The following is a 20,125-nucleotide window of genomic DNA, read 5'->3' as shown; positions in this document are numbered from 1 at the left end:
TCACTCACAAATCAGCCCTTTCTGTTCATCAGAGAATCCACACAGGGGACAGGCCCTACGAATGCCGTGAGTGTGGGAAAACCTTCAATTGCAGATCAGACCTTTCTAAACATCAGATAATCCACACAGGGGACAGGCCCTACGAATGCCTTGAGTGTGGGAAAACCTTCAATCGCAGATCAGACCTTTCTAAACATCAGAGAATCCACACAGGGGACAGGCCCTATGAATGCTGTGAGTGTGGGAAAAACTTCACTAGCAGCTCAGACCTTTCTAAACATCAGAGAATCCACACAGGGGAAAGGCCCTATGAATGTCGTGAGTGTGGGAAAAGCTTCACTCACAGATCAGCCCTTTCTAGACATCGGAGAATCCACACAGGGGACAGGCCCTACAAATGCCGTGAGTGTGGGAAAACCTTCACTCAAAGATCAACCCTTTCTGTTCATCAGAGAATTCACACAGGGGAGAGGCCCTATGAATGCCGTGAGTGTGGGAAAACCTTCAATCGCAGATCAGCCCTTTTTACCCATCAGAGAATCCACACAGGGGAGAGGCTCTATGAATGCCGTGAGTGTGGGAAAAGCTTCGCTCAAAGATCAAGCCTTTCTAGACATCAGAGGAGCCACACAGGGGACAGGCCCTACGAATGCCGTGAGTGTGGGAAAAACTTCACTAACAGCTCACACCTTTCTAGACATCAGAGAATCCACACTGGGGGACAGGCCCTTTGAATGCCATGAGTGTGGGAAAACCTTCTCTTGGCACTCAGCCCATATTAGCCATCAGAGAATCTGCAAGGGCAATGAACACCATAAAAACCTCTAGGGCTATCAATTTTTTTTCTTTAATACTTTTTCCTGATTCCCACATAGTAACTTTTTAAATCTGTTTGAACTGTTTGCAGCACTGTTATCCCTCAGCTTGGCCAGATGAGTGGCCCATTTATGCCTTTTGTAGTTTGCCTTCTTTTGAGCTGGGCCCATTTGTCCTTTCTATCAACTCAATTATCCCACAAGTAACTGGAGTGTGCCCTTCCTATGAGGAACCAGGGAGCATCACATTTATACCATTGCTCCTATTGCAAAGTGATTGTTAGAGTCGCCAGTGATACAGATTGTATCCTTGCCAGTTGTTCTCATGTTGCTCTGGGTTGTGCTGAAGAGCAGTTACATTGGGAATTTTTCATGTTATAGTTAAATAAAGAGGAGCAGGGGAAAAAAGTGTCATTTCAGCCTCTGTGACACTGGAAGGAGATGGGGTGGCTCAGAGATTCCCTCCTTCCCCATCACTCCAGAACTGTTACATTTTGGCTTCTCTGTGCAGAGTTTATTTTCATCACATTCTATCCCTCCACGTCTCAAAATGTCATATGAGGAAGAGTTCTCAGCTGTCTGTGCTTGGAGGTGATGCTTTGATTTCTTTCCTCCTATATCAGAGTCGCTGTGACTGGAGATGAAAGTGTCAAAGACCTGGAAGGGGAATTTGAATGGATCCCAAACATAGTGTGATTATTTGGTGTTTAAATTCCAGGTTTCATCTATTGGTAAAGCCACTTCTGGCAAGAAGACTATTTTGTCCCCCGTTATGGGATGCTGGGATACTTACAATTTTGTAAATAACATAACTGACTATTGAGAGAGTGCTGAGTGAAGCTGCTTTGAATGGATCAGAGGAGAATGTGATGGGAGAATCTCTTGTCCTGATTCTAAATAATCAGATGTAACCTGCTCTGGAATTTCTCTTCATACTTTCATTGTCATGTATTGTAGCCCTGAGGATTAATCTGTTGGTCTGTATAAAATGTCTTTTTGATAAATTTAAGTATGTAATAGGCTTATAGATTAATAGATTTGCAATAGCTGAAATGCAAGACAGACATCCAGGTCAGACATCCTGTGATGCTAAAGGTAACCTTTAGGACCCTTACTCAGAAAAGTAATAATAATACAAATTACCTACCCAAATGTCTGGAGACCTTTAACTGAACCAATAACAGTAAAGGGTGGAAATAGGGATTTTTGCCCACAAATCTAACAAGTACACCACAAATGCGTACATAACTGTCACTCATATGCACACATATGTTAGCCTATGAGGCAGGTGTACCCTAACATTTCCGTGGGGGAAGATGAAATTTGGGCATAGGAGGAAGGATTTCTGAATAATGCTCTATAAAAGGTGAAACAAATCACTATTAGGCAGGTGATACACCCATATATCTGTTCCTGTTTACCCATCACCTCAACTCCATCTACACATCGATGCTACCCATCTACAAGGCTATTAACTATTAATAGGCCGTGGTATTATTTCTTTTCAAAGCTGTAAGTATAAAGGAATCTAGTTTCTGCTTTAACTTTTAAAAAGCACCTAGTTTATATAGGGTTAAAGTCATACCCATACTATCACTTCCTCTACCAAAAGTGTGAACAACACCCAAAGTGCTACTGCACAGAGTGAGTTTATAACAGTGTATTATCATAAATATCTCTCTTAAAGAACTGTGATATTTGTAACTTTGTGATCTCGAACTGTTTTAATAGTTTTACACTTTCTTGTTGTTTCATTGATTTTAATAAAAGGTCTTTATGACTATTTCTGTCTCAGTGTAAGTTCCTGTCATATACCCCGAAGCTCCTTTTATAAACTCTGTGAAGCCTGATTCAGGACGAACTTTATCTTCTGATCATACACATTGGCGAGCCATACCCATGTTATTAATATCTATTAATTATTAATATTACTAAATAATTAGAAAATTAATTATCAAATAAAATTAAAACTAAGTGGATAAATTCCACCGACCCTACTAACCCACCCCAGATCAGGCTACAGTATTCTGTCTCTCTGTGATGTGGGTTTCTCTCTTTCCTGAAGGCTGTTTGCTCACCCAATTGGATATTAGTTCAGTTCGATAGGACGTAGCTCAGATTTATTGGAGAATTGAAGACAAATGACCATTTCCTAAAGTCCTCATTTGTCACTTCAGCTTTGCTTTTTCCCCACCCCTCCATGGTGACATGGAGAAAGTTCAAGTGCAGTTCTGTCAACAGTGGAGAACTCTCCAATTTACTGCACATGCTAACAAAGAAACAGCAGTGATTTAAAATCTCCATTCGGAAATGGTGAACAACAGCAGAAGCCCAACTAACTGAAGGAAGTGCATATGATCACAGTGTAGTTCAATTATTTAAGTCAGTATTTTCTCAGATGATTTGGGGAGAGAATTCCACATTAAGTGATTTTTAACTTGGCAAAATGCCCATGTATTTGGTTCCCGAAGCATTTTTGTAACCCATGCCCCACAGAAGATCTTTCCTATTCGGAATGCTCCCCTTCATGATGCAGATGTTGAGGAAAGAGAAGTGGTATTTTTGTTCAATTTATCCTTAATAGATGCTCAAAATGTGTATAAAATGAAATCAACGTTGGAAATCTAATAGCTGCAGAAAAATAGCTCTTTTTAAATAGAAATTCTAGCTCTGGTAATGAAGATTCTGATCCAGGCCTGTATCCAGTCCCTTGCCTGGACCTGTGTCACCAAATTAAAGAAAAGCTGGGCACGTTTCTGGAAGCCATTGCTTACGACACTGATGAGCTTTTGAGTGGTTTTGTAAAGCATTCTACTTCTGAGAAGTGTAAATTCACCCTAAAAAGGGCAAGGAAACAAAGGGCATCAGGAATGTATGTTTTTTTCGGATCGGGCAAGAAAAGGGAGTAGCATTGTCCCCCTTGGGTAGCCCCTGTTCAATTCCAGGTCAGAAAGCAAAACTCTCCTGCAAGAATATCCAAAAAATATTGTGTTTCACTTCATAAGTACAGTTTTGTGGCAATTAAATGATGACCCTAAAGTTTCATAAAATCAAAGAACGCTGAACAAAAAAGTGTGGGAAATACGGCTGTATCTGAGAAAATGGCTTGGAATGAAGGAAGACAAAAATTGATCAGTCGTGAGAAAAAGCCCTGTTTCCCCCTAGTTTGGAATTTCTCTCACAACTACTGGAATAGAAAAGCTAAACAAATGGTGTTCTATTGTTGCAAAGGAGATTGAAGTGAGGCCATTTTCTCCAGATAAAAGAAAATGGTCATGTCAGGAGTGGGATTTGAAATCACGTCTCTATGCAGAAACCAGAAGACCCAAGAGAGAGGAAAAAAGAGTCTTAAAATTGGCACTTTGGACAAGTCCACAATCCTAATGCTACAAAGAATGTGACTTATCAACCCTAGTTTTCATTAATATTTAGGGAGGCCAAGATGGCACATCTCTTTCAACTCCTAGAGACCTTCTCCAGCACAGCTGATTTTTAGGCACACTCACCCGGACCTAAAGTTACACGTTTCCTGGAGTTCCATGAGTTCTGCGGTGTTGGAATCTCCCTGCTCACGTTTTAAGTGAACAAAAGATGGGTGCTGGCATTCTGAGACCCTCAAAATCCTGCCCTGGGAGCCAGGCAGTTAAGCAACCAGCATCCACAACCTCTACCACACTAGCATCCTGTCTGGCAACAACTCACTTATCAATAGCTGGGGTCTGAATTCCTCATTTCTTTGTTGTTCTGTCACTGTAGTCTCCACTTTCCTATTGCTTGTCTGCATAATCTCTGTCTGGTTCTGTGATTGTTTCTGTCTGCTGGATAATTAATTTGTTGGGTGTAAAGCAATTAAGGTGGTGGCATATAACTGGTTAGATAACCATGTTACAATATGTTGGGATTGGTTAGTTACATTTCAGTAAAATGATTGGTTAAGGTATAGCGAAGCAGAACTCCAGTTTTACTATATAGTCTGCAGTCAATCAGGAAGTAACGGGGGGAATGGAATGGGGGTAGGGGAATTGGAGTTATGTTTTGCTAAGGGGGGGAATGGGAACAGGGACACAGACAAGCCTCTGTGGTATCAGAGCTGGGAAGGGCGATACCGAGGAAGGAAATTGGAATCGTTGCTTGCTGGAAGTTTACCCCAATAAACATTGAATTGTTTGCACCTCTTGAACTGCGGGTATTGCTGCTCTAAGGTCATGCGAGAAGGACCAGGGAATGGGAGGGTGATGGGATAACCCCTCTAAGAAGTACGTCTTTCAGGGTGTGAAAAAACCCTGGAATCAGTATAATTAAGCTGCCCTAAGCCATGGTTAGATAGTGCTAAATGAAAGGAAAGATTGTTCTGTCAATGCAGCTATTATAGGGATGAAAAACCCCTCCACTCACTGTAGCAACTGTCTACTCCACAGTGCTGTAGCAGTTTCACAGCAGCATTTTAAGTGTAGACAGCCTTAGAGTAAGACCAGGTCTGACTCTGTGGATGCTCAGGCACAACAACAAGAGCAGTGACAATACACTAATGCTTCCGTAGTTGGCAGGATTCAAACTTGCCTGGGGAGACCCCAATGGATTTCTAATCCATCGCCTTAACCACTCGGCCACAACTACTTGATGTATAGGTGCTTCACTACACAATGATTCTGTTCTCACTGAATTGTCACTTCATATTGCTCAGACCAGCTCCCCCAGCACACTCCTGGCTGTGCATTAGTGTAAGTGTGTCCATGGCTGAACAACAAGGGTTCCTGCCCATTTCCCTTCCGGCTGGAGCATGATTAGAGTGTGTTTGTGGTTAACGACATTGCTATAGATTGTTGTTCATTCCCCACACTGACAATTCAGACCGTCCCGTTCCTATTTGAATCTCCACCAGATCATGCCAATAGCCGGAGTCAGGATTTCTCTGGGGCACTGAAATGTTTCAGGAGGTTGGTGCATGAACTCAGCCTTGCATCCATCCCTGATGTTTCATGGACTAACAACAGCAGCGTAAAGAAAGAGCTGATCCAATATCTCACTGTCAAAGGTGAAGGTGGCCTCGTCCCATCTGCATGACTATTGCCATTGCAGGAGAGAAGGTTTCAGTGGAATCAAATGCCTTGGCTCAGACAAGAGACACAGGGAGGTTTTGCTGTTCATGGATCTGTGCAAAGGAAATTGTGTCTGTGTGAAATTGAGGAGGGGAATGAAACGTCCACATGGTGGCCCAATGCCCTAAGGAATGTGGGCGATGGACTCCGGCTGGGAAATGATTTCACAGGATCAATGTATTGCCCTGATTAAAAGCTATGGCTAAAAGGCAGCCACTGTTGACAGTACCTGAACCTGTGTAGGGACACCCGAGTGGGTATCAAGTCCATTGCCTTAACCAGGGGTAGTCAATTATTTTATCAAGATTCAAATTTTTTGGTCAAGGTATGGTCAATGTATAGACGCCAGAGAAAATAATACACTGATGATAAGAAGAAGAATATAGAAATATTTTGCAGTCACTATGGGTATAACTATGATAATTGTTTTGTGTTTCACTCTTTATATATGGCACCACCAGGGTAAAACTAAATGTCTCTTCAGATACCAGGGAGTGTTTGTGTTCATTCCTGCTAGCTACACAGGGATTTGATGTAGCTGCTTTCAATCCTCCGGCTCTGCCGGGATAAGTAACATTTCAGGCTGTCACTGAACTGAAGGAGGGAGATCATTTTTTGACAGGTTACGCCTCCTCTTAAAGGTGTTTGTCTGGCAGCTTCGGTTCCCAGGTCTCTCCTGAGGGAAGAAAGTTTCTGTGCAAAATACCAAAACTTTTAACAGAGCGGAGGGAAAGGCAACGGCCACATGATGAGGCCAATATGTACCACAACATAATTCTTTTATGTGGCATGACTCTGAACACTGACTGATCTGCACTCTCTTGTGTTTGAAGAGATGTTTAGTTTTGCACTTGGGAACCTATAAGGCTGAAGCAATGTTATGGATAGTGACACTGCGACTGAAGGGTGATTTAAGGTTGTAAAAATTGTTAAAAACACTGAGCTTAAACTTGAACTGCCTGTTATTAAAGGCTGGTTTCCCCACGTCGGTTCCATAAGCTCTGCTAGAAAGGCCCTGGGTTCTCTCCTGCCTCGGTGGGAACTCGAGGGAATCGTCCCCTGCTGCCCTTGGCTCCAGGCTGATTTTTCTGGGGAGGGGGCGTGGAATTGATTTGTTTGCTGTTGAGAAGGGAGCCAGGCCAGTTCTCAGGGAACGAGAACTCCCAGCATCTGCCCAGCCCAGCCCAGGTTGCTGCCCTGTCCCAGCCTCTGTTCCCCTGGGGGCCCTGCATGTTTGACTCTAGAGCAGGCCGGGAGCAGCAGCTGAGGCAGAGGACACCTGGGCTGGGCAGATAGGAGGGAGTTTAGCAAGTGGAAATATTAAAACCGCAGTGAAGTATTACCTTGGACTCGACGGCATTTCTCCATTGGTCTGTCTGCTTTGGGGCAGGGACAATGACACGTCCTGCTGCATTCGTCATTTCAAAGGGTGTTTTAGGATTTTCATTCTCAGACATAGTGCACAAAGCAGGACTCAACCCAGGGTGCAAACAAAATGAGCCACTCACAAGTTCTGGCAGCCACAATGAGCGTTTGGTGTGAGAGCTCAGACCTGCCCCTGTCCCAGAGGGATGGGGGGTGTCTACAAGGGGCTTGGACCACTGATCTATCAGCACCTAACTCCCAAACTTTCAGTAACTCTATCATCAGTGCCTGTGAGTGTAATTTAAACCATGAGAAAAACCACACTAGGCTAGACCAAAGGCCCATCTAGCTCTGACAGTAGCCAATAGCAGGTGCCCCCAAAGCCACCACTGGGAGTTGAACCCAGGATCACCTGTTTATAAGGCGGGTGCTTTAGCCAGCTAAGCCCTGGTGCCTGCCTGGGTGTAAAATATAGTGTCTGCCCACACCTGACTCCCTGCCATCTCCACCAGGCCCTGACAAGCTTTCCTTGTGTTCGGATTCTGCAAAGCAGAGGAGCAGGTGACGTTTTCCTTGCAAGCTGTGTGTGTGAGTGAATCTTTGGCCAGGTCTGCACTACAACGTTGTTTCAGCAGAAATAAATTGCTCAGGTGTGTGAAGAACACAACGCTCCCTTGGTCGGCAGCTTGATGTGGCTGGTGTACACACTGCAATGCCACGTCTGGCGACAAAACTGCCCTGTTTTGGTGACAAAATAAAACCACTTTGATGAGAGGCCTAGAGCTTTTTGCAGCAAACTTACAGTGACAGAGTGCCAGTGTAAATGCTGCTGGTCATTAAATCACCATAACTGGCCTCCACCAGTATCCCACAATGCCCACCGTGAACTCACCTGCCCTGCATTCCTGCTAAAGATGCTGGGCCCCTCCCCTTTCCTAGCTCCAGGAAGTTCTGACAGCTGAGCCTGCTGCTCTGCTCCGGCAGCCAGGAGCAAATCAGTCCCGTGGAATGCTGCTCTCCGGCCCTGCGAACACAGAGCAGGGTGGTGGGAACTTCCATACATGGGGGGGCCACCAGCATCTGAACTGTGACACCCCATGACACCCCTTCCCTCGAGGAGGCTCTTACCTTCTAAACAGGGACGGCTGTTTTCTAGTAAAATCACTAAAAGGGAAGGAGGAAACTCGAAAGAGGTTCCTCCTGGCACTCACGTCCATGAACCCGAACACTCTCTCAGTCCTCAAGGAGAGACCTGGAGAAGGAGACTTGCTGCAGCAAAGCCACAGGGGTCTCTGAGGTTTCCCTGGCCCCTCGCCCCGTCCTGCCTGGCTGATGTCAGCATGTCTCTGTGAGGTCACCACCTCCCCACCACCTTTGACCAATAGTCTGAGGTCTTGCAAAAGGCCTTTGTGATGTCACTGCCACACCCCTCCCTTGCTGTGCCAATGTCCTGCCCCTGGCCAGGCACTTTGCAGGTTTGAGCTACTCCCTGTGGATCACCCACTCAAGGAGCGTTCGTTCTAGGCAGCAAGCCGGCTAGACAGGGAAACATCAGACGCTGCTCCCAATGCTACACTCAGTTTTTCAGAAATTAGTCGACTTTATGGCCAGAAGAGACCATTAGAGCATCTAATCTGACCCCCTGCATATCACAGGCCTCCTGTAGGACACAAGAGCTATTTTGGGGGCAAACACATTCCAGAAAGGCATCTAGTTTTCATTAAATGACATCAGGAGATGGAGAATCCACCACTTTCCTTGGTAGCTTGTTCCTGTGGTGAATCATCCTCGCTGGTGAACATTTGTGCCTTAGTTGTAATCAGGGCCGGCTCTAGCTTTTCTGCCGCCCCAGGCAGAAAAGAAGAGCGCCGCCCCCCCCAGGGAGGCGGCCCGCAGCTGGCTACCGATTGGTCTGGAGGGTGGGGGGTGGCCGCTGCCCGCAGGAGAGCAGCGTGAACAAGCTGAGGAGCGGCCCCTCCTCTGCAGCTGGGGCAGGGCTGCACTACCAGTTCCGTCTGGGGGGGGGCCTTACTGCGGAAGAGAGGCGGGAGCTGGTAGCGCGGCCCTGCCCCAGCTGCAGAGGAGGGGCCGCTTCTCGGAGTGCACCGGCGGGGACAAGCGGAGGAGAAGCGGCCCCTCCTCTGCAGCCCGGGCAGGGCTGCGCTACCGGCTCCCGCCTTTCCGCGGTAAGCAACCCCCCTCCCCTCCCCAGGCGGAGCCGGTAGCGCGGCCCTTCCCCGGCTGCAGAGGAGGGGCCGCTTCTTGGTGTGCACCCGCGGGGACAAGCCGAGGAGCGGCCTGTCCTCTGCAGCCGGGGAAGAGCTCCCGCCGCTCTTCCGGTAAGCGGGCACATACACGCCCGTCATTTTGCCGCCCCCTAAATTTCGCCGCCCTAGGCCACCTGCTTGTTTAGCTGGTGCCTAGAGCCGCCCCTGGTTGTAATATGAATTTGTCTCTTTTCACCTTCCAGGCACTGGGTCTTCTTATGCCTTTCTCTGCTAGATTCAAGAGCACTTTAATACCCAATCTTTTCTCTCCATTAATGCACTTCAATGAAGTCGCCTTTCAATCTTCTTTTGATCAGCTAAACAGGTTGAGCTCTTTCAATAGCTCACTAGAAGGCATTTTCCTCCAGACCTCACAACATTTGGTGGCTCTTTGCTGCCCCAGCTCCAATTTCACAACATCTTTTTCAAATGAGGACACCAAAACTGGAGGCTATTCTAGTATCAGTCTCACTGATGCCGTGTCACCTCCTGTGACGTTATTGACATAATCTGTAACTGTATAGATCACCATTGCGACCACTGTTCTATATTTGCAGCCAATATTGTAGAAAGGTTTCGTGTAAGGGGTCTATGGAGAGGTTCTGATTGGTTGATTATAATGATGCTATCTCTAGATGTGTATCATTATTGTAGTTGACGTGTGTTTGTTTCTTCTCTAGGGAGACATTCTTCCCACAGATCCAACCTTGAGTTTATGAAAAGTTGGCACGTCAGTATAAGATATGGCATCCTTCCACCTGCCTTCCAAGGGACCAATGCCTGCCTTAAGACACACAGAAAACAATCTTTATTGCCATATACTTTCACTCTTTCTTTGCTTTAACCCCTAGGAATGTACCTGTTGGACAATCAAAGGAGTTGCTCCATTCCTATGGATCCCAAATCAGAATTCAACATATATATTTTATACTAATAACATTTTATCAAAGTATTAATGAAATGTTAACTTGTTAACTTGAGACCATGGGTGGAGACATTATCTAATCTGTTAATCATTGGCTAATGTGCTATCTTGTCTTGCTGCAAAACCTGTCCCGGGGTGTGGAACTGCCTAGCCTGTCACTTTCCCCTGCCCGTGGAAAATCTATATATTCTATTGTAATTAATTAATTAACAGTGTCTCTGAGCCTAATAAGCCCACTCCGCCAGCACTGTGTGTAATAAACTCCTATTCTTGACCTCTACACAGTGGAGATTTGTGTCCTTCACAGACACCTGCTGAATAAAGAGGAGATTCAGCATCCAGCTTGGCTGAATGTGTCTCCTCTCCCACAGCTTGGTGATCTTTTGAGGAAATGGAGAAGACTGCCTTTGCCTAGCTGTACATTGCTTGCAAAAGAAACAGGTCTTTTTGGTGACAAGTGTTGAAAGGAGCCATTAGACAAATGTGGAGACAGGAAAAATGTCCCCCAACTAAACTGGCATCTGTGGATGCTGAAGCCACAACAGAGAGCGCTAAACACTATATGAGAACGGGTGGTGTCAGAAGAGTCTCTACCAAAGCCTTTCCCACCAGCAGGCTAATAAGGTAATAATTGGAGATATACCAATCTCCTAGAACTGGAAGGGACCTTGCAAGGTCATTGAGTCCAGCCCCCTCCCTTCACTAGCAGGACCAATTTTTGCCCCAGATCCCTAAGCGGCCTCCTCAAGGATTGAACTCAACCTTAGGTTTAGCAGGCCAATGCTCAAACCACTGAGCTATCCCTCCCCCCAGGGGCCTCTCTGTGCACAGGACTCCTGGTAGCGTGATGGCTGCAGGCAGTGGAGAACTCCATTTTGGCATCTCTTTTGTGGTGAACATCTGCAGTGGCTATTAAAAGGTCTCTAGATAGTGATCTTTGGGAAGAGCTGGCTGAAGAACCTTCCTACTAATCAGGAGAGCCTGGCTTGGCCTGCCAGTTATTCCTTGCCGAACCTAGTGTGTCTGTTGGCTCCTTTTTTTGTATCTCTTTTCAGAAAAAGAAATGATCTGTCAGCAGAATCCTTCTAAGTGCTTGTTCAAGACAGAGAGAGCCTTCCTTGCGGCTATGTCTTGGTGCCATGGGGCATGCCTCACTGCAGCACCTCCTGCTGACCATCCTAGCAATTAGCTCTGGTTCACCGGTGCGCCTTCATCTAGTAGCGTCTGGCCACCATCTGTTCTATCATTAGGACTCATGTTGCTCTCAGGACTTCAGTGTCCTCTTATGGACACAGCCCTCTGGCTGTGCCCCACTCAGTTCTCTCCCCCCTGCTGGGTGGCTACTGAGGCAAAAGGTGTGAACCTCCAACCCTGCCATCTGTTTCCCTGGACCATTTCCCAACAGACCTAGAACCTTCCTCCACCTTTGTATCAGGGCCTTAGTCTGGCAGTAGTCAGCCAGGAGGTCACTCATGCACCCCTTACCCCAGCACTACTCTGATCATGGTGCCCTCCCTGCTTGCTTGCTTCCTGTTATATCCTTGGGGCAGCTGGTGTAGAAAGCAATCACTTGAGGCCAGAGAGCAGGCAGCTAACCAAAACCTCCATTTTATTTACATATATACAGAGAGCTCCTCAGCCGGTTGAAACCGGTTGAGCTAACCCATAATAATCTAACTCAGTTGCCATAGCAACAAAACCATGACAACCAAATACACAACATATTCCTCCCCCCCTAATAAGAACATCCCCTAAATAAAACACACACTAGACTAGAGAAGGAGGGTAGACTGCCTCCATTCCCGGCTAAACCCTGGGGATTATTTTGCCCCATAACCGTGGGTTCGCCCTAGCTAAAGATCCAGCCGATGAGGAGGCCTTCTGTCTCTAGGTGGATTACGGCGAACTACTGGTGTTATTGCACCCGAAAGCACTAGGGGCTCAGGGTCCGCAGCACGAACAGGTGAGGAGGTGGTATCAGCTCGTGCTGGGCAAAGGGGTATCTCAGCCGCCGGCAGTAATGGAGGAGAACAGTCAGAAACAGGTGACTCGTGATTCGATCCCTCACCAGAAGAGGTGAAGTCAGACCCCTCAACTGCAGATGGGTCCTGAGGACTGGCATGACCTGGCAACAGCTGATCTACATGTCGCCGCCAGGTAAGATTCTCTGCAGTCCGGACTGTGTAGGAAACAGGTCCTGTTTGAGTGATGACTGTGGCCGGAACCCATTTAGCTCTGGAAGTATAATTCCGAGCCAAAACTGGCTGTACCCGGCTAAAGGTTCGGTCTTTTGCTCTGGGTGCCCGTCTGATGACTTGATATTGCTGCTGATGTTGCACAATTTGTCGGGGTTCAGAAGGTTTCAGCAGATCAAAGCAAGTGCGCAGCTGTCGTCCCATCATTAGAAAGGCCGGAGATGCGTGGGTCGTAGCATGAGGTGTGTTTCTGTAGGAAAGTAAAAAGGTATCCAGACGCTTTTGAATGGAGTGTTGTCCCCTTGCTGATTTCAAAGCATTTTTCATTGTCTGCACAAATCTTTCAGCTAATCCGTTGGTGGACGGATGATATGGTGCTGACGTGATGTGGTGTATCCCATTTGCTTTCATAAAATTTTGAAACTCCTGAGAAACGAACTGCGGTCCGTTGTCGCTCACAAGTTGTTCTGGCAGACCAAAACGACTAAAGAGTCCTCGTAGTTTTTGGATAGTACTCTCTGCAGAAGTGGACTGCATTATAGAGACTTCTGGCCATTTAGAATGGGCATCTATTGCCACCAAGAACATGCTTCCTTCAAGGGGGCCAGCAAAGTCAACGTGAATACGTTGCCACGGGTTTTCAGGCCAGTCCCATGGGTGTAGGGGTGCCCACTGGGGTGCATTCCTCACACCCTGACATGACATACAAGCTCTGGTCCATAGCCCTCTGGAACAGGGCGGGAGCAGATGTTATTCCGAAGGGTAGACGACAGTATCGATAAAGCCCCTTATGAGTCACAATAGTCAACAGCTCTTGGGACTTTTCATCGACGTGCATCTGTAAATATGCTTGACTCAGATCAATCTTACTGAACTTTTGTCCCCCAGCCAGGCCTGCGAAGAGGTCATCGATGCGGGGAAGCGGGTATTGCTCTGCACACAACACTGGGTTGACAGTGACTTTAAAATCACCGCAAATCCAGAGAGAGCCATCTTTCTTCACGATTGGAACGATAGGAGTGGCCCATGAGCTATGGGTAACTGGTATTAGGACTCCATTGGTGACCAGGCGCTCCAGGTCTGCTTCAACTTTTGGCCTGATGGCATATGGCACAGTTCGGGCTTTCAGATATTTTGGTGGACTGCCAGGTTTAATGTTCAATGTCACAGTGATTCCCTTCATACTTCCCAAATCATCTCCAAAAACAGCAGCATGTTTCCTTAGTATAGGGGTTAGACTGGTTTCTTCTTTAGTCATCCGGTGCACTTCTGCCCAGTTCAGTTGAATCTTCCCAAGCCAAGACCTACCCATTAAGGCTGGGTAGTTACCTCTCACCACAAACAGTGGCAATTTAGCCACCTGTCCATTGAGCTCCACCTTAACATCAATAGTGCCCAGCATAGGCACAGCTTCTCCCGTATACGTCTTCAGAACAGTTTTTGTTGCCTTAAGCGGAAGATGCTGTAGCTTTTCTTTATACACAGTCTCGGAGATCAGTGAGACGGCTGCACCGGTGTCCAGTTCCATGCGTATACGTTTGCCATCCAATAACGGGGTTACCCAGTATTCATGTGAGCCCATTGACAAAACATGCAGTGGCACTTCCTCTTGCGATGAGGTGTCACCTTGATCATCCTGGGTCTGCTCTAGGGTATGCAGGGTTCCTCTTTTTGTCGGCCAGACCACAGGCCTCTTTTTCTTTTGTTTACAGGCACACTCAATGTGTCCCCTTTTGCCACAGTGTCGACACACCAGGTCCTTACACCAGCATTCTGATGCCTGGTGACCCGGCTTACCACAGTGGTAACATTCTTGACTCTGCACAGTTTTGTGGGTCGGTTCTTGTGACACTTTTTGCACCCTAGGGGGTGCACCGATGTATTGTGCCTCCCTTGTAGCCAGTTCCATGGAGACAGCAATATCAACAGCCTTCTGTAAGGTAAGCTGAGCCTCTGTCAGTAGGCGCTTCCGTATAGCTTCACTGTACAGGCCACACACTAACCTGTCACGCAGGGCATCATGTAACATTTCTTTAAATTCACAGTGTTCTGCTAGCTTTTTTAAAATGGCTACAAATTGTACAACTGTTTCATCTTCCTTTTGGTCTCTTTTGTGGAACCTATATCTTTCAGCAATTACCAGTGGTTTTGGGGAGAAATGAGACCCCAGGATTTCCACAATGTCACTGTAAGATTTAGTCTCAGGCTTAACAGGGTGTAGTAAGCTGCGTAGCAGAGAGTAGGTTTTAGCCCCTACAACAGTTAAGAATATTGGCACCTTCTTCGCTTCTGTAATGTCATTTGCAATACCAAAAAGCTCAAAACGCTCAGTATACACATGCCACTGCTCTGTATTCTCATCAAAAGGCTCCAGGGGCCTGGTCAGAGTAGCCATGATTTTTAGTTTCACTTTCACAGTCAGTGCAAACAAGCAGCTTTTTTGTTTGTTTGTTCTTTACCTTAACTTCTACTTCCTTCTGTTACTGGAGCAGCACCGGAGTCTCACCCTCGTCGCCAGTGTTATATCCTTGGGGCAGCCGGTGTAGAAAGCAATCACTCGAGGCCAGAGAGCAGGCAGCTAACCAAAACCTCCATTTTATTTACATATATACAGAGAGCTCCTCAGCCGGTTGAAACCGGTTGAGCTAACCCATAATAATCTAACTCAGTTGCCATAGCAACAAAACCATGACAACCAAATACACAACACTTCCGTCCTGCCTGTCTTCCTGGCAACTAATCCTCCCTCCTCAAACTCCAAGGAGTGACTAACTCTTGCTGTGCTGAGCAGCTCTTTATATATGGGCTGCTCCAGCAAGCCTTCTCCTGATTGGCTCTCCCAATAAGCACTTTCTTGATAGGCTGGGTTCTGCACAGCCTCTTCAAGGCTGCCTTAATCTTTCTCCTGCTTGTTTGGGGCAGACAGCCCACCACACATGGAAAGTGGCAAATGAGAAGTCTGGAGCTGAAGGAAAGGTTACCATGACTCAGAACTGAGCTGAGGTTGCTGCGACTGAAACACAGATCACTAACCATTATATGATCACAGTGACTGGTGGGAGAGGCACATGTTAGAAGCCCTCTGTCTACTCAGCTGTGGCTTTCTGTGCACAGAGAGCCAGACACCTCAAGGTCTGCAAGTCTTGAGGGAAATGGGGAACGTCTGTATGTTAGAATTTGCAGGTGCTGACTTGAACCATCAAATGAAACAGTTGCAAATACTTTCTTCAGGCAGGCACCATGGCTTAGCTGGCTAAAGCACCTGTCTAGTAAACAGGAGATCCTGGGTTCAACTCCCAGTGGTGCCTTGGTGTATGGCTTTTGTCTCCTCTGCTCACATTTTCCTGTGTCTTCTTAGGAAACAGAAGAGGCCTCCCTTGGTATCCAAGTCATTGCTTGCTAAGGAAAAGGCTTCTTTGGAGAGAAGCATTGGAAACAATCAAATCACAAACCTGGAGTTGATGAAAACGCTGCTATGACTGGCATTGGCATGGCGGTTGCTTCGACTGCAATTGCTGCAACACGAGAGCCTGCGCCACACATCCTTGTGATTCCCTGGAGATGTTCACACACAGATGTCATGTCACCTTCCTTTTGATTGTCATTGATGAAAAATGGAGCGGTTGGGAGAAAAGTCCCAGAGAGTCGCACCGTGGCTAAGCTGGGTGACTCACCTGCCGGGTGGAGTTAGGGATGCAGCTCCCAGGAGTGCCTTAACAAATGTGTCTGCTCTTCCCACCTTTTGGTGAATCTTTTGCGGAAACAGAGAAGACTGCCTCTGCCTTGCAATGCAAATGCTTGCAAAAGAAACCAGTTGTTTTTTCTGATGAGTGTCAGAAGGAGGCACATAAGAAATGTGGAGACAAGGAAAAGGTCATCGTAACTCAACTTGCATCCATGGCTCTTGAGGCCAGAACGCAGAGCACTAAGCACTGTATGACCACAGCAAAATCTAAACTTTACACCTTATTACACTAGGCAGTAGTTAGGTCAAGCAATTTTCTCATCCTACTGGATGTTACCCTCCTTAATACATAGAATTCCCCCTAAAACCTGGATTACTGTCCTCAGATGACCTTCATTTTCTCAGGATTCCTGCTGCTTCCAGCATAGATGGAGGAGGAGAAAGGCAAAAACATGATGCCACAGTCTCCTATTTTATATCCTTAGTTCAAGTGTCTAGAAGACACTTGCCCAGACGTGTCCGGGTGGGCTCTGCTGAGTCACTAGGTTGGGGAATCCTCCTGGTGTGGTCTTGTGCAACTGAGTCATAGACTTGAGCGGTCCCCACAGTGTTGTGTTTGGGCATCTGTCACTGAATTGGAAATCTCTTAATTACCATTCCTCTGCTGATTCATGGCTGTTGAACACCCTCCTCGGCAGGGGTCACTAGCAAAATTATAGCCTATTTCAGAAACAACCATACAGCAAAATGCATAACTTCACACACCCTCATGCTATACATATTTGGACAGAATAACCGATTTCAGCAGATCATGACTTTTCATATGATAACTTACATGGAATGGTTGGTAGGACATATCACAGCCATATAGGAATGATGACTATGTGAGCTACAGGGAGCTATTTTGAAGTACATCATGTCACAAAAGCCTCTAGAGACTGGCCTTTGGGAAGAGCTGGCTGAAGAGCCTTCTGAGTAACTGAGAGATCCAGGCTTGGCCCTGCCAGTTTGTGCTTGCGAACTAAACTTGTCCGTTGGGCTCCCTTTTTTGTGTCTTTCACAGAAACAGAGCAGACGTTCTTGGCCAATCCTTGAAAGTGCTTGTTCAAGACACAGAGAGCCTCTGTGCTGGGGCAGGGGTAGGGCTGCAGGAGGTGGTCGGGGGTGGAGGTGCTTACCTCGGGCAGCACAGCTCCCAGAGTGACTGGCACACACTCCCCTCCGGCAGTGGCTCCTAGGCAGTGGGATACGGGGGGCGGGTCAGCTGTGCAGTTTGCACTCAGGGCTGCAGGGATATGCCGGCCACTTCCAGGAGCAGTGTGGCAGGGAGGGAGGGGGCAGAGTGGGCAGGGAGCCGCCTTAGCGCTGCTGGCACGTCTCCGTGTGTCATTTGGGGAGGCATCAGGTCTCTGTGGGCTGCCTGGGGCAGGGGCAGTGGCCGAGGGGGCTCGGGCCACCCCTTTGCCTCCTCTCTCCAGGCTCCCAGCCCATCTTGCCGGCCGACAGGGATTTTAGGGTGCAGCAGCGCAGGGAGCAGGAAGGGTGAACCACAGCGGTTGCCTCCCCCACATGTGGGAAAATGGCTTGACCTGCTGGCCCCACGGACTAAGGCACCAGGCCTCCAGCTTGCCCCATTTGCCCCAATGGGTTGATCTTGTGGCCAGAATTATTCACATTCGGGATTTCCCCCAACAGTGCCCCACAGGGGTCCAGGGTCAGCTCCAGCACAGGCCACACAGGAAGGCTTAATGCTCGAGCTGCAGCACATGCTGGGCAGGCTCTAGGCCGGGCTCCCCATGGCAGGAGAGAAGAAGAAGACTCGGCCCCTGGAGGGGCAGGCTGGGGCTTCCTGGATCCCATTTGCTCACAGCCAGCGCCCTGCCCCCACTCCCAAGTCATCAATGGCTCCCCCAGGTCAGCCAGAATGGAGCAGCGGTTTTCACTGCACCAAGTCCACTTACGGCTTAGAGGCAACTCCCAAACCCACCACACCCCACCCACCATGTCGGCCAGAAAGGAGCCCACTCAGCCTCGCCATTGCTACTTTTCCTTCCCCCCAGAACCCCGCTTCTCCTTGGCTCATCTCTACAATGAGATAACCGGCTCTGTGGATGAGGGGAAAGCAGTGGATGTGCTATTTCTGGACTTTAGCAAAGCTTTTGATACAGTCTCCCACAGTATTCTTGCCAGCAAGTTAAAGAAGTATGGGCTGGATGAATGGACGGTAAGGTGGATAGAAAACTGGCTAGATGGTCGGGCTCAACAGGTAGTGATCAATGGTTCCATGTCTAGTTGGCAGCCGGTATCAAGTGGAGTGCCCCAAGGGTCGGTGCTAGGGCCAGTTTTATTCAATATCTTCATTAATGATCTGGAGGATGGTGTGGACTGCACCCTCAGCAAGTTTGCAGATGACACTAAACTGGGAGGTGTGGTTGATATGCTGGAGGGTAGGGATAGGATACAGAGGGACCTAGACAAATTAGAGGATCGGGCCAAAAGAAATATGATGAGGTTCAACAAGGACAAGTGCAGAGTCCTGCACTTAGGACGGAAGAATCCCATGCACTGCTACAGACTAGGGACCGAATGGCTGGGCAGCAGTTCTGCAGAGAAGGACCTAGGGGTTATGGTGGACGAAAAGCTGAATATGAGTCAACAGTGTGCCCTTGTTGCCAAGAAGGCTAATGGCATTTTGGGTTGTATAAGTAGGGGCACTTCCAGCAGATCGAGGGAGGTGATCATTCCCCTCTACTCAGCACTGGTAAGGCCTCATCTGGAGTACTGTGTCCAGTTTTGGGCCCCACACTACAAGAAGGATGTGGATAAATTGGAGACAGTCCAGCGGAGGGCAACAAAAATGATTAGGGGGCTGGAGCACATGACTTATGAGGAGAGGCTGAGGGAACTGGGATTGTTTAGTCTGCAGAAGAGAAGACTGAGGGGGGATTTGACAGCTGCTTTCAACCACCTGACAGGGGGTTCCAAAGAGGATGGATCTAGACTGTTCTCAGTGGTACCTGATGATAGAACAAGGAGTAATGGTCTCAAGTTGCAGTGGGGGAGGTTTAGGTTGGATATTAGGAAAAACTTTTTCATTCTGCGAGTGGTGAAGAACTGGAATGGGTTACCTAGGGAGGTGGTGGAATCTCCTTCCTTAGAGGTTTTTAAGGTCAGGCTTGACAAAGCCCTGGCTGGGATGATTTAGTTGGGGATTGGTCCTGCTTTGAGCAGTAGATTGGAGTAGATGACTTCCTGAAGTCCTTCCAACCCTGATATTCTATGATTATATGATTAGATGCTCTAATGGTCTCTTCTGGCCATAATTACTGAAAAACTGAGTGTAGCAGTGGGAGCAGCATCTGATGTTTCCCTGTCTAGCCGGCTTGCTGCCTAGAACGAACGCTCCTTGAGTGGGGTGATCCCCAGGGAGTAGCTCAAACCTCCAAAGTGCCTGGGCAGGGGCAGGACATTGGCACAGCAAGGGAGGGGTGTGGCAGTGACATCACAAAGGCCTTTGGCAGGACCTCAGACTATTGGTCCAAGGTGGTGGGGAGGTGGTGACCTCACAGAGAGATGCTGACATCAGCCCGGCAGGACCGGGGCGAGGGGCCAGGGAAACCTCAGAGACCCCTGTGGCTTTGCTTCAGCAAGTCTCCTTCTCCAGGTCTCTCTTTGAGGACTGAGAGAGTATTCGGGTTCACGGACGTGAGTGCCAGGAGGAACCTCTTTCGAGTTTTCTCCTTCCCTTGTAGTGATTTTACTAGAAAACAGCCG

The 20,125-nt window shown here is 47.7% G+C and overlaps 2 non-coding genes across 2 annotated transcripts; one reads left to right on the top strand and one right to left on the bottom strand.

Annotated features, from left to right (window-relative positions):
* Positions 1-5,350: 5,350 nt before the first annotated feature.
* Positions 5,351-5,432, bottom strand: TRNAS-AGA. The gene has a single exon. It is a non-coding gene; the product is annotated as a tRNA-Ser (tRNA).
* A 10,468-nt stretch (positions 5,433-15,900) lies between these two features.
* On the top strand, positions 15,901-15,974 carry TRNAT-AGU. Its single transcript has one exon. It is a non-coding gene; the product is annotated as a tRNA-Thr (tRNA).
* The last annotated feature ends 4,151 nt before the right edge of the window (positions 15,975-20,125 follow it).

The sequence above is a fragment of the Mauremys mutica genome, unplaced genomic scaffold (genome assembly GCF_020497125.1).
Source record: "Mauremys mutica isolate MM-2020 ecotype Southern unplaced genomic scaffold, ASM2049712v1 Super-Scaffold_100036, whole genome shotgun sequence".
In the NCBI taxonomy this organism is placed as follows: Eukaryota; Metazoa; Chordata; order Testudines; family Geoemydidae; genus Mauremys; species Mauremys mutica.
The sequence above is the reverse complement of the archived record's forward strand: the minus strand, read 5'-3'. Positions and strand labels throughout refer to the sequence as shown.